The sequence below is a fragment of the Phalaenopsis equestris genome, unplaced genomic scaffold (assembly GCF_001263595.1).
Source record: "Phalaenopsis equestris unplaced genomic scaffold, ASM126359v1 Scaffold198031, whole genome shotgun sequence".
NCBI lineage: Eukaryota > Viridiplantae > Streptophyta > Magnoliopsida > Asparagales > Orchidaceae > Phalaenopsis > Phalaenopsis equestris.
The window spans coordinates 218,900-232,915 of record NW_018217971.1 but is presented as its reverse complement, the minus strand read 5'-3'; the positions used below and the strand labels follow the sequence as shown (position 1 = coordinate 232,915).

Here is a 14,016-nt window from a genome sequence, read left to right as displayed (position 1 = left end):
CAAATATAAGCCCTAATTAAATAAAATTGGCGGGATAAAACACTTTGATATTTTCTTCCTAAAATTGGAGCCAAACCATAGGATAGACAGGGAAGTCACTGAGTTTCTCCTCAGGATCTGTGACCTCCCCTAGTTTCTCTTCATTTGGATTCCTCAACAATGTTCCAGATTTGAGCTTTTCCCCCTTCACACCTCTTTGTCCGATTTCGTTGTAAAGTCCTATCCTTTTGACCTCTTTGAAGACATTATCCCCTGATTTTTATCGAGAGTTTTCTTAGGTGACTTCGGTCATTTAAGATGTAATTAACTATAGGGGCTTGCCCTTATAGGGAGCTTTTCCGAACCCAGCTTAAAATAAACCCTATTTAATTTTTTGTATTAAATAGGGGAACTTGTCGGCAAATAAAACGGTTTCGCAGACCCAAACGGATGTCATATCTTTCTTAGTTTATTTGATCGAGCCTCACCCTCAAGTCTTGTGTTTATCCCTTGGGGTAGATACAGGATTTGAGGTTGAGTGCTCTTTCATTTAAACTATGGAAAATATGAGGTCAGTTTGATTTCATATTTTTTCTAAAATTATATATATATATACGTAAATTAAGAAGTCCTTCCGAAGCGGGCGACGGGATTTTGATTCCGGCGACCAACAGCTTCTTACGGGCGACCCCCAAACATTAAACTTTTTTCCCCTTTTAAGCGCCGACAATGGATAATTAGCCAAATTTTTATCTTTATCATTGACCTATTAGCCAAACTAATATAGTTTACTATGATAACTCTTAATTACCACTTAATCAACTATGCTGATTTATTAATTAAAAATTAACTTATAACTACATCATTGTCTAATAATTATTTATGCCAGTAAGTCCCTAATTTGCCTGCTTAGTTATATTAATTTAATAAACAAATATTTATTAATAACTACTCATTAAATTATACATTTTAATGAAATAAAATGACAAGTAATATTAAGCTATTATTATTTAGAAAAATATTTATCTTAAATAATTAGTTTATCTTATTATACAAGTCAATAAGTAATACTTCATTAATTAATTAATTAATTAATTAATTATTACATGACAAATTACGAGGCCTAATTATCATAATTATTAATTCATAATTGATTAGGCTAATAAATTCCAAATTAGACTTTAAAACAGAGGAAAAATATAAGAGGGCTTATTCTTATTGATGAAAAGAGGGGTATAAATACTCATTACAAGACTTACTGGTAAGAAAAACAATAAAAACAGAATATAGTAGACAAGAAAAAGAATAATAACAAATATAAAAGGCAACTAATCTCTCTAATTAAGGAGAGAAAAAAATAGAGATTTCTAAGATCTCTCATATAATTTATAACCCTCTAAATATAGAGTTATAACAAATATGAAATACAATCATAATTATTTACGAGATATTTCAAGAGTCCCCCTCAAGCTGGCATGAAGATGTCACTCATAACAAGCTTGCTAACTATATTCTAGTGTTACACTTTGGAAAGGCCTTTGGTTAGAATATCTATTGTTTAGCTAACAGTGGGTATGTAAGATATACATATCACACCACTATCTATCTTCTCCTTGATGAAATGTTTGTCAACTTCTACATGTTTTGTTCTGTCATGTAGAACTGGATTATGAGATATAGAGATTGCAGTCTTGTTGTCGCAGTAAACTTTAATAGGTGCTGGTATAGGAATCTTCAACTCTTCCAGGAGTATTTTTATCCATAATACTTCATAAAGTCCATGTGCCACCGAGCGAAATTCTGCTTCGATACTACTTCTTGCTACCACACTTTGTTTTCTACTTTTCTAAGTGACCAGGTTTCCGCCTACAAAGGTACAATAACCTGATGTGAATCTTCTATCATTTACATCTACCCAATCTACATCTGTGTAGGCCTCAATTAGGATATGTTCTCTCCAATAGCAAGCGTTTGATCCTCTGTGACATCTTCCACTTTCCCTTTTCTTCCCGTCTCGCGAAGGCGGTAATTTTTGCTTCGAGGGGCGAATCTCGGGCTAGAGCAAATTCACCGTCTTCATCTCTAAAAATGTCTGAAGTCACGTCTAGGACAAGCCAGCCTCTTCAGCCATCTCAATCCAAACCTCAAAGAAATACATCTTAAAATCATCCCATTCAGATCACTACAATCCGACTAAATGGTGATAATTTTTCTTCGATAGTCACAATCTGTTTGCATGTATCTTCGAGGAAGAGGAAAGATTGACTATATCACGAGTGATACTAAACAGCCTGACGTGAATGACATAACATGTCATTTGAGATGCGGAAAACTCAATGATAATGAGATGGTTGGTCAATTCCATGAATGAAGAGATAAGTGCAAATTATCTTGGTTACTCTACAGTCAAGGAATTATGGGACAATATTTCAGAAATGTACTCTGATATTGGAAATCAATCCCAAGTTTACGAGTTAACTCTACGACTTGGGGAAATTTGCCAAGGTGAGGACTCTGTGACAAAATATTTCAATTCTCTTAAGTGAATTTGGCAGGACCTGGACTTATTCAAAGATCATGAGTGGAAATCAAATGATGACTGCAACCAGTACAAGAAGATAGTGAATACTGGCCGAATCTTCAAATTTTTAACAGGGCTAAACGGTGAATATGACGAGGTCCGTGGCCGAATAATTGGAAGAAATCCCCTGCCTTCAATTGGTGAATTTTTTGTGGAGGTAAGGAGAGAAGAGAGTCTGAGCCACGTCGAATATTTTAGGATCTGAATTTTTGTAGTAGTCTGTGTTGCCTGAAGAAATCGATCTTAGAGCTACTCGCCTGTGATTTGTGCCTCTCGATTGTGGAGCTGTTCGATCTTGGAGCTTTGTTCGATCTCGATCGTTGTTCGACGCCCTAACTGCTTCCTCTGTGCCGCTCGATCTCGAGTTGTTTGCCCAGAGAGCTCAAGTCGTTCGCTCGCTCGCCGCTCGATATGTTCGACCACTGCTTTGTCCGCTTCTCTCGAACTTGGAGCTCTGATACCATGAAAATAGTGAAAAAATATAAGAGAGCTTATTCTTATTGATGCAAAGAGAGGTATAAATACCAATTACAGGACATACTGGTAAGGAAAGCAATAAAAAAAGAATATAGTAGACAAGAGAATGAATAGTAACAAATATAAGGGGCAGCTAATCTCTCTAATTAAGGAGAGAAATAAATAGAGATTCCTAAGATCCCTCATATAATTTATAACCCTCTAAACATAAAGTTACAACAAATATGGAATATAATCATAATTATTTACGAGATCTTTCAACAAGACTAATTAATCATTTAATGAATCAAGCTATGACTGATTAGTCTGATTTATTATCCAATTACTAACCAACTAATAAAAAGTTTATTCTAATAATATAACTAGTCATTTTAATTATTATTCAAATCATTATTTAATGTTAAATAAACTAATCAAATAAATCTTTAATTAATCATTCTACAAGTCAAATTTAACAACTAAACCATTATTTTGAGTCCAATCAAATTGCTCTCATAAAATAATAGAAGATTTGAAATTCTGAAAAATATTGCTTTAGAATGCCATCCAGTGTTCATTCTAAAAAAGTATTTTCTGCTTTCAATTAAGCTAAATATTGTCATAACTGAATGCTTCTCACCAAATACCTAAAATTTGATTCCGCTTAAGTGACAAAAAGCATACCAAAAGAAGCCTCAACATTTCAATTAAAGTATCCATGCCAAGGTCTACATAAATCCCAATGTTGATCAATAGTAAAGCCACTGATAAAAAAAAGCCAAGTAGAAGTGTAAAACGCCAACGCGAATGATAAGAAAAGCACGATAGAGTGAGAAAGTTCAATATCAGATAGACGATTGGGGAGAAGGTGTTCAAGCTAAGACAATAAGAAGTAGACCTAAGTAAAAGTTACAGTATGATAAGGTAGAACAATAGAACTAATGCGATGCCCTAGATATAAAAAGAGTAGACCAAATGCTATGAAATAATAAATTTGGGAGAACAGAAAAATTTAAACAAAATAAAATAAAAATCTCAAACAGCACTGAAAAAAAAAACATTAATGAAGAATTAATAATCCATCTTAGGTAAAGCTAACAATGATACTGAGCAAATTTTCCTCATTAGACATAGTTTATCTAAATATTTGGCGAGACATTGTTTCCCACTGTTAAAACTATTTCAACGAAAAAGGAAATTAAAAACAAATGTAAGACGTGATGTTCAATGGCTTACAAGAAATTCATCTTTTTTTAGGACCATTTGAGAAATAAGATCATTAAAAAATTAATAAGCTGCAAAAAAAAATTCTTCCAAATCTTTTACGTAGTTTATCGAAAAGTCAAATAAAAAAATTAAATTAAGAATTGAATGATTTTTCTACATATTAAAAAAAAAAAATTTTAAAAAAGTAACAAGAATCATCAGGTTATCACGCTCCACAGCAAGGGCAAAATTTTTAAACTCCTATAGATTTTAAACTCTTAAAAACAATCACAAACTAATATTGCCCCTCAGGTTTGAAAATTGAGATCATTAAAAGACTGGACACCAATGTCTTTCAATGAACATCTGTTTGAGTACCAAAACCAATAAGGGAAACTCCACCAAAAAAAACTATTTTTTTTCCTATAAGATGCAGTAGGAGCACTATTTGGGGCATTTTAGATGATCAAGAAAGTGGATATCCTTGAAAGCCTACAGAAGTCTGCTACTAGAAGAAAAAATTGGAAAGTTCTTGGCCTTAATTGGGACTTAAAAAAAGAAGGAATGAGTTATTAACGAGAACAAAAGGATGGGCTCTATTTCCAAAAAAAAGAATGACCCACAACAGAAAAATAATTAATAAATATTTTTTTCAATATAATAAAAAAACAAGAAAATTGGGTTTCCTACATTCAAAGAAGCTCCCATGTTTTAAAGAGTGAACTTGACGGAGATGTTACGCCTGCTTTTATTTTCTTCCAAACTTAAAATTAAAAAAATAAAATAACATACTAATAGGACAGGTTCTTCTTACATATATCAATCTAAAAAACCTTGTGCTACAAACCAAGTGTTGCTATGATGCTTGCTTACTCTCAATTTTCAGACTTATCAAGACATAAGAATAAATCTCTTCTCCAGCATGGACAGAAGAGAAGTGGCTGAATTGTGAAAGCCATAATCAATAGCTTTCTCGCATAACTCCGCAGCAGTTTATTATTTCAGAAGTGCTTTCCAGAATAATATTCCACTCCACATTTTTTTTCTTCGAAACTTTACTTACTTATACGCCGGTATGTGTTAGGCCTTAAACTAAAAATTTTGTGGTTGGAGACAAAACCACCCAACCAGCAGGTTAAGTAGACTACAAATAATGTAAGAACTGAGGTTACAAATGCAACAAATATCACATTAACAAATAATCTCCAATCCATGTTTGGGTTTGTGAGTAACCTAACATAGCATCTTTCTATGCCATATTCCTGCTATATATAATTCATTTCAATGTTCAATAGGAAAAGTTAGGCATCTCTAACAGAATTCGTAGGATTTAAATGTTCTATATTTTGAGTTTTAGGCATGTCTTTTGATATTAGCAACATATTAATCAATTGAAAAGCCCAATAAATTAAAGGAAGAAATGGAATGAACCAAATAAAAATTAAAAATAAAAAGAAGAAGAAGAAGAAGAAGAAGAAGAAGCATCTCAAAAATTGTTAGAGTTTTTGGTGGTTGTTATTAATGCAACTCAAAGATTAGACTATCTACTCAAACAGCACGATAAACTTTCAATTAGTGCACAACAACTGCCAACCGATTGCATTAGATTTTTTGTTTTCATCTTAAGTAGAAGAATTTCAAAATTATTTGGTTATATAACATAAGAAAATTGAACGTTGATGCTCCCAATTGTTTGCTTTGGGAGATGAACTTTGGCATAATGTGGATTCGCACCCTGGTACAATGAAACTAACAATAGTGGCATGCTTTGACAAGAAAACAGACTCTACGTTAAAGAACGAAGGCAGCCATTCTTACTAAAATGCATCAAAATGGCTGAAATGCTCTATTATTACTTTGAATTGAATCCTAAATCAAATTCAGTTAGTTGCATCATCGTGAGGCATTCGTTCTCCATGAATGATGTGCCACTACTCAATTAGATTGTTTAAAGAAAAGCTTGTTAGGACATCACTCGTTAGGGGCACATTAAAACATAAAATTCTTGTAGAAAAAAGTAGGCAATGTTTGGTTAACCCAATTGTCGGGAAAAAATGAGCAATGTATAATTTGGTTAAAAAATAAAAATTTATTTTTTACATTAAATTGAGAGCATTAAATATAATTTGGCATCTAACGCACAGGACGAAGCTTCATCATGGTCACTTGGCGTGTGCCTTTTGCTCCCCTTTACCATGGTAATGACAACTTGATGCTAGTTAAATTAAATTATAAATTACTAAATTGTAGTCTATGAAAAACAAAATTCATATTTAAGCAAGTAAAAGTATGAATAAAACAATTTATTGCCAAATCTCCCAAGTCCTACCAAATGATTCCATTGCTGCAACTTCACAAAACATTTTTTTTTAACTTCAACAAACGTTGTAATATGCATTGCCTCTCTTTTTCTCTCTTGCAATATTAAAAATGTCTGGACCCTAAGCATGACTCATTATTTTTCATCTCCCTTCTATCACAACTCAACATTTGCTCTCTTCACCTGCAACATCGTCACTCATCCCTATTGAAGTCTTAAATTGAATCATCACTTTTCATTAATGAGTCCACATATCAACCAATCTTCATCAACGGAAAAGCCAACACATAAAAGAGGTCACATAACTTTCTATGTGAACCTTCTCCACTTGGTTTATTTTCTACAAAAGTTTGCCAACCATTTATGGATGAGACTTAGAGGAGATGAAGACATAAGGAGTGCATAACTAGTAATCTTGTTTCATTTTGAAGTTTCGTTGTATTTGATTTTATAGTTTTTATAATTAAACTTTAGAGTTATAATGTGAATCATATGAATATGAACCAATTTTATTTTTTATTATATTTTTCTGAAATAGTTGAAAATTATAAAATATCTGTGGCTTGAGAATGACTTTACTTCTTTGTCTAGCAGGACAATTGTGATAATCCATTTTAAAAAATCAGTTAAAATTTTTTTGTGGCTTGAGATTGAGTTAAAATGTAACCCAAGTTTCGCATTACTTAGATTTCAACTGAATCAATCTTATTAAATTCTACATGTTAAATCGATCAATTCGATATATAGCACTATATGTAAATTATAAACAAAATGGGAGATATAAAATTTATAGGATATTGAGTTACTTAAATTAATTAAACTTTATTTAATCATAAAGCACTACCTAATCCCGCATTAACTATTCCCACTAGCTTACCCACACGATAATTAGCTCTGGATGGCATCGAAGAACGAGGATCCTCATTCCAGAGCCTTCAAATCACCCTCACACCTCTCAGTTTTGTCGCATGCAGCCTGTCCCAATCTTCCTTTCCCCATGAGTTCTAAGTTCGAACAGGCCACATGCTCTAAAAAAGAGCCGCCGGCTAGGTTTCCGGGTTCCAAAACAAAATATAACGATACGAAACTCTCTTTCATGCTATTTGAGATATTTAGTTCCTTAACACTTCAATTTTGAGATTTGTCATGAATCGTGCATCTTTTTCATTTCCGATCACCTTAGCGGAGATGAGGTCGTGCCAGAAGCAAAGTTGATTTGTTGGTTTCCGTATAGGTTTCTAGCACAAAATTAGTAAGGTAAAGGGAGGAGTAAGCTAAAATAAAAGAGGGAAGAAGATTTGATGGTAACAGAAAGTTTGGGTTTTGCCGAGAAGTCTGTTTGAGGTATGTTTTAGCAAATAAGTTATGTTTTGAGTTAAATCACGATGTGATCCAAGATATCATGAAAGTTTAAAATATTTATAGACTTCAGGTTATTTACATAAGGTGGCGAGCTCGAGGTGGGCATGTGAAAATCTAACATAGGGTTGCTCCGTCTGTGTGAACTTAAGAAAATTAATTTGATTAACGCAAACTTGCCTGAATTTTAAAGTTCGACATTATGTTTTACAGATTATTAATATCAACATAAAAGTTATCACAATCTCCAGTTAGTTACCAAAGATTAAGAACCTAATGTGGTAACCGAGGTAAGTAACTATGTTTCTAAATTTCAATAATTTTTTTATATTGAAATGTATGTTTATTACATGTATTCTTTTGAAATGGTGAGACCTGCAATGCTCTATGGCACTGAGTGTTGGCCTTTAAAAGAGAAGCATAATAATAAGTTAAGTATTGCAGAGATGAGAATGATTAGGTGGATGAGTGGCTTTACACTTAAAGACAAAATGCGAAATGAATATATCAGTGAGAGGGTTGGTGTAGCTCCTATGACCGACAAAATTAGAAAAAGTAGTCTTAAATGGTTTGGTCACATTAAACGACGACTATCTGAAGATCCGATTAGGAGAGTAGATGTTTTAGATTCGACTTGTATTAAGAAAGGCAGAGGTACACCTAGGAAGATTTGGGCGTATTGTATAAAAAATGATCTTAATTTACTAGAACTAAATGAAAATATGACACTAAATAAGACGCAATGGAGAAAAAGGATTCATGTAGCCAACCCCACGTAGTGAGATTAAGGCTCTGTTGTTGTTTTTGTTGTGGTTGTTGTATTTTTTAGTTCAATTAGATTTATGTGATAATAGATTCGTCATATTGTTAGATAGAAAAGATATACATTTTAGAAATAATATCCAATATATGTATGCATGAGAAACTGTTACGCCCATAACGAGAGGACCGATCCAGGATGGACCAGTCGAAGGGCATTCCACCGGCCCACCAAACCAACAAGCGGGTCGATCCTATTCGAATGAAGAGGCGGGGAGGCAATTTGTCGCGGGAGAAGAAAGCAGGGACAGGGTGGGATCCACGAGAGACTTAATAACATACTCAAGAAGAAGAAATTAAAACTGGTTTGAAGGGCAAGTTAAAAGGAAAGTTCTAAGGTTTATTTTATATATGCATGTTTTTTGTTTTATTGATGTTCTTTTTCTTATTAAGGTTTTCCTAGCAACGTCAAGGGTTGGGAGAGATGGTCTACCTCTCGAAAGTAGATAATCTTTGTATCTTGTTTGTTTTCCTTTGATTTTTGTAAGAGCATCCCTTGTTTGTGTTTCTCCCACCTATTGATTGTTGTTTCATCGTGATTTGTTTGTTGATTTTGGTTCTGAGACATCAGATCCTTGATATTGATGATATACATGATATGCAAGATGGACAAAATAGAAAAGATATGCATATATAAAAGATATGAATGATATGAGAGATATGCATTATATGAAAGATGTATATGATGATTAGTTGCACAACAGAGTAAGAATTCATGTTAGTAGATAAATGAAGATGTCTAAGAAGAACGCATATTATGAAAAATAAAATAACTTATATATGAATGCTTGCATGCATTTATGTGCATGTTAAGAGGAGTTCACCCATAATAATACATTCAAGGGATAACATTGCACCCGTGCACGTAATTTTTCTACAACTCCAGATATTTGTAATGTTTCGATCACTAACCGTTGTGCCGAAAGGAGAATATCGACCAGGGTCAAGTAGCCAGGGCTCACCACCCTAGATAATTATGATGTTTATATCACTAACTGCTATGTCAACGAGAGATATCAGTCAGGGCAAGTGGGGACCTTTCCAACTCGGACAATTGTGGTGTTTAGATTGCTAATTATTGTGGCAACTGGATAATATCAAACAGATGTTAGGTTTTATTGACGGTGATCCACAAAGAGATAGGTGTATGTAAAGAGTAGAAGTTAAAAGTAAAGTTGAAGTAAATGCACATAAAAACTTGACTATTTTCATTGAGAATGGTAATTGATATATACATTAGTATAATGAAAGATTTCTTATGAAATTTGAAAGATTAACACATTTCCAGATTTTTTATAGAAATATGAAAGAGCATCATGCATAGTGATTTTTTTTCTTCTCGTGGGTTATATTTAAATAACTCATTATTATGTTTAAATGTTTTCTTAGATTTTAAGCTTTGGAACAAAATGTATAGAAGACGAGCAAATGTGAATAGAACGCAAGAACATCCAAAAAAAGTACAAATTTCTACTTGTTAATTTAATTGATTTCTTTAGTGACTCATTTATGAAATTTGAATATTATATTATTAGTGATAGAAATAAAATAACAGAAAATTTATTTCCAACGTCCAACTGTCTGTTTCCGCTTGATTAATTCCAAGCCCCAGTTCGGATCGTGATAACAATATTCAAGATAAATAATTAAGAGATTTTAAAATTCTTAAGTTCAACCAAAATTGATGTGAGTAACATGACTAGTTATATTAAGAGGATTCAAATAAAAGTTTTAGGAGTCTACTCAGATAGAGTATAGATGGGGACATGGTGAAGAAGTGAGAAAAGACAAAAGGATTTCATAGTAAAAATAAAAAAAAGAAAAAAAAAAAAGTGGCAAACAATAAATACTATTGAAGAAGGCAATAGCTATAAGAAAAAGTCTTATAAAGATAGCAAGGAGCAAAATAAAGGCTATAAATTTTAATGATTTGTATGGTAGGCTGGCTAGTAAAGAGAAACAAAAAAATATAATTTAGAATGATTGTGATGTGCAAGGTAAACGAGATCAAGAGTGAAGTGGAAGCAACGATTATAAGATCATAGTTAAAAATTAAGACAACTTTAAAAAAAACTTAAAAATTATTTTGAAAATTTATTGAACTAGAAATTTGAAAAAGAAATCATTTAAAAACAACATAATAAATAAAATTATAAAGAATAAAATATATTTCCCCAAAAGAGTGAAGTGGAATTTACTTTATAGAAAATTTAGGTTGGTATATCTTTAAATATAAATAAAATATCAATTGAAATTTGGAGAGTTATAAGCTTATTGTATTAATTTAACCAACAAATATTTTTAATAGAAATTTGAAGAGTAAAAGTATGTAAAATGAATAGAGAAGCATTTGGGCTCTAATATTTAAGAACAAATGAAATGTTCAAGATTGTGATTATTATTGAGAAATAGAACTTAATAAGCATATGACAATTATGGGTAGAAGAAAAGGAATGCAAGCTTAAAAAACTATAAATATGACGTAACGTGCCATGAGAGTTCCCTATAGAAGTGAATTTATGATGAGATTATTAATAGAAAAATATAAAGAGTGCAAAAGAGTTTTCGTATCATTATTGTTGATCTTAAGAAGATACACAATGAGTGCCATGCGGATTGATTTGGGTGCCCATTATGGAAAAAAAAGGTCACGTGTCAATATTATTTTGAAGTTATTAAGTAACATGTATGATGAGTGTTAATAATATTAGAAGTATTTATGAAGACCAAATAAGTTTCTAATTAGGATAATAATGTAGGTCACCATTAACTGCCTTTTTGAATTGGTTATAAAAAGCCTTACAAAAGATGTAAAGTGAGTTGTCTCACTGAATGTTTGTTTAATGTCATTATTTTAATTGTTGAAAAATTAATAGTAATTTTAAAAATTAAGAAAAACTTTGAAAAGATAGAGTGGTTATGAGTAGTATAACAAAGTCAAGAATATGATGAGCAATTTCAACAAATTTGACTTTAGTGATACTTAGTTGAAAAACAAGAAGTCACTTATTGTCAAGTAGAGCATAGCACAATGAGAATGTTCATATGGTGCTAAAAAAAACTAGCAAGAATAGATTGATAAATGATTATATTAAAGAATAATGAAAAAAAAAAACATAGGTTTGAATAGATATATATCAGAAGCACCCATAAGAAATGTAGTTAAAAATACTAACAAAGGATAAATTAATAACAATGCTTTATAAAGTTGTCAAATAGATGACATAAATAAGTAGGGCTAATGATAATCATAGTGGCATTATCCATAGGATTGCTGTAATTTTAGAGAAGCAACTGTTGTGTCAAGCAACCATAATGCATTGAAACTCAAAACAAAATTTGATATAATCCTCTACTACTAATTAAAAGCACATCTAGTCCCAATGCAAGTTTTAATTTACTTTTACATCAAATTAAAACTACAAGCGGAAGGCACCTTAAACTATAAAAGAATAATCCTAAAATGTCAAATATATTGCAGAACATCATGCTTAAGAGGACATTGCCATATGCTTCGTCATAATATACAATGATTTGAAATGTTTCCACTTACATCATTCACAAAGAATAGAACTTACAAGAACTCCATCAAAAAGCCAAGCAACATCGCCACTCTTACACAATATTTTCATCAAGGTAAAGTGTAAGAAAGACAATTAAATTGAGGTATATTGTGTGATGGTTGTACTCATAGTCTTAGGACTTTAGCTCATTCACTTTTATTTATTTATATTAATAAAAGTTGACTAAAGCATAGCTATCTAGCTACATAGACAATCTTGGAACAGAGCCTAATCGTTCTCTAACTCTTACGGCCATGAGCATCAAAGAAAATTTGTTTTTTGTGTCTGTTTGTAGTGACTCAAGCTTTTTGTAAAAGCGGTTGTAATGTTATGATGGGAAAAATAACTTTTTAGAGAGTTGCGGTGGAAATTATAATTTTTCTTTCAAAAAGTAATGTATCAATTTTCTTATAGCCACCACACATTAACAGATCTGATTATAAAAAGCAACTTCCAATCACATAATATTCCAGAAAGTAGTTCCCTAAATGGAAGTAGGCAAAAAGCTATCCCAAACAAAACTTTAGTATGAATCTTCAGTGCTTGAAATGTTTTATTTAATATACTAGAGTTGGTGTTATCCTATATGGAAGAAAAAAATAAATCACATTTTGTTAGAGATGCTTTGTGAGTGTGCTTATTGTGCAACATGAAATCACGGAGAAGTTGCTCGAGAAGTTGCTCATGTGAGTTTTCAAAGCACATTTACCATGCAAACCAAAACTAGAGAAGCAAATCATGTTAAAAACTCTATCAAACGAAGCCTTAGAATGAATTTATCTAATCAAGACAAGCTACTTGCCGCATTGCCTGACAGTTATTGGGAAGACAATCACTTGAGATGCATGAGGGGTGTTATGGCCTAACGGTGTTTGGGCTTCTAGAAGAGTTTCTTGCATCAAACAACACTTATTGTTAAATAATCTATGTTAAAGGAAATACAAAATAAAAGTTAGCCAAAAATTCACTAAACTCTAATTTTAGGGGCATCAGCCATAACACCTTGATTATATTCTAGGTTATACAAGCAAATAAACAAACAGTTACAAAGTGATTATTATACAAAATGAGAAGATATTTAAAGTTTACCAATCAAGCGAGGTAGGAAACTAGAGTATTAATGTTAGCTTACTAGCATGCATAAATCATCAAGAAATTTAAAAAAACTTGGATGCTCAAAATAATTTTAGTTTTATGCCATTGATTATAGAAAAATTTCGGTGAATACAATTTAGACTTGAAAAAGAGTTAGGAGTACCCAACTACCTTTCAAAGATAGGTAACTCAATCTCCGCTTCTTGATATCCTAGTATACCACGATTTAAAGAAGTGCAGCCAAGCATATAATACAAATAAGACAGCTATCTCAATTCCCACTGAAAGTACTTGATTTAATTCTCGACAACATATTGGAAAACCTCCTTCCAGTTTCTCAAAATTGTGAGCAAAACATCAGTCTCATATATGGAAATGGAGCTAAAAATAAAAGAAAAGCTAATGACACTTCTCCAACTTAATAAAATTGTCATGCTAATGCTATCATAGATTCAAACTTTTAAGGTTGAAGCTTTTCATTACTTATCCAGTTCTGTTAATTTGCAAACTAAAAACAAGATTTATCATACATGTCTAACATAATATCAAGTTAAAAATTTCAAGCTCGAAGCATTTCATTAGAAAAGATGACCTCCAAGGTAATGCAGGCCTCTTACATCCTCAGACTAGCTGAACCG

The 14,016-nt window shown here is 32.1% G+C and overlaps 1 pseudogene; it reads right to left on the bottom strand.

Moving 5' to 3' along the window:
- The window catches only part of LOC110035530, a 24,604-nt pseudogene that overhangs the window by 8,207 nt on the left and 2,381 nt on the right, over window positions 1-14,016 (bottom strand).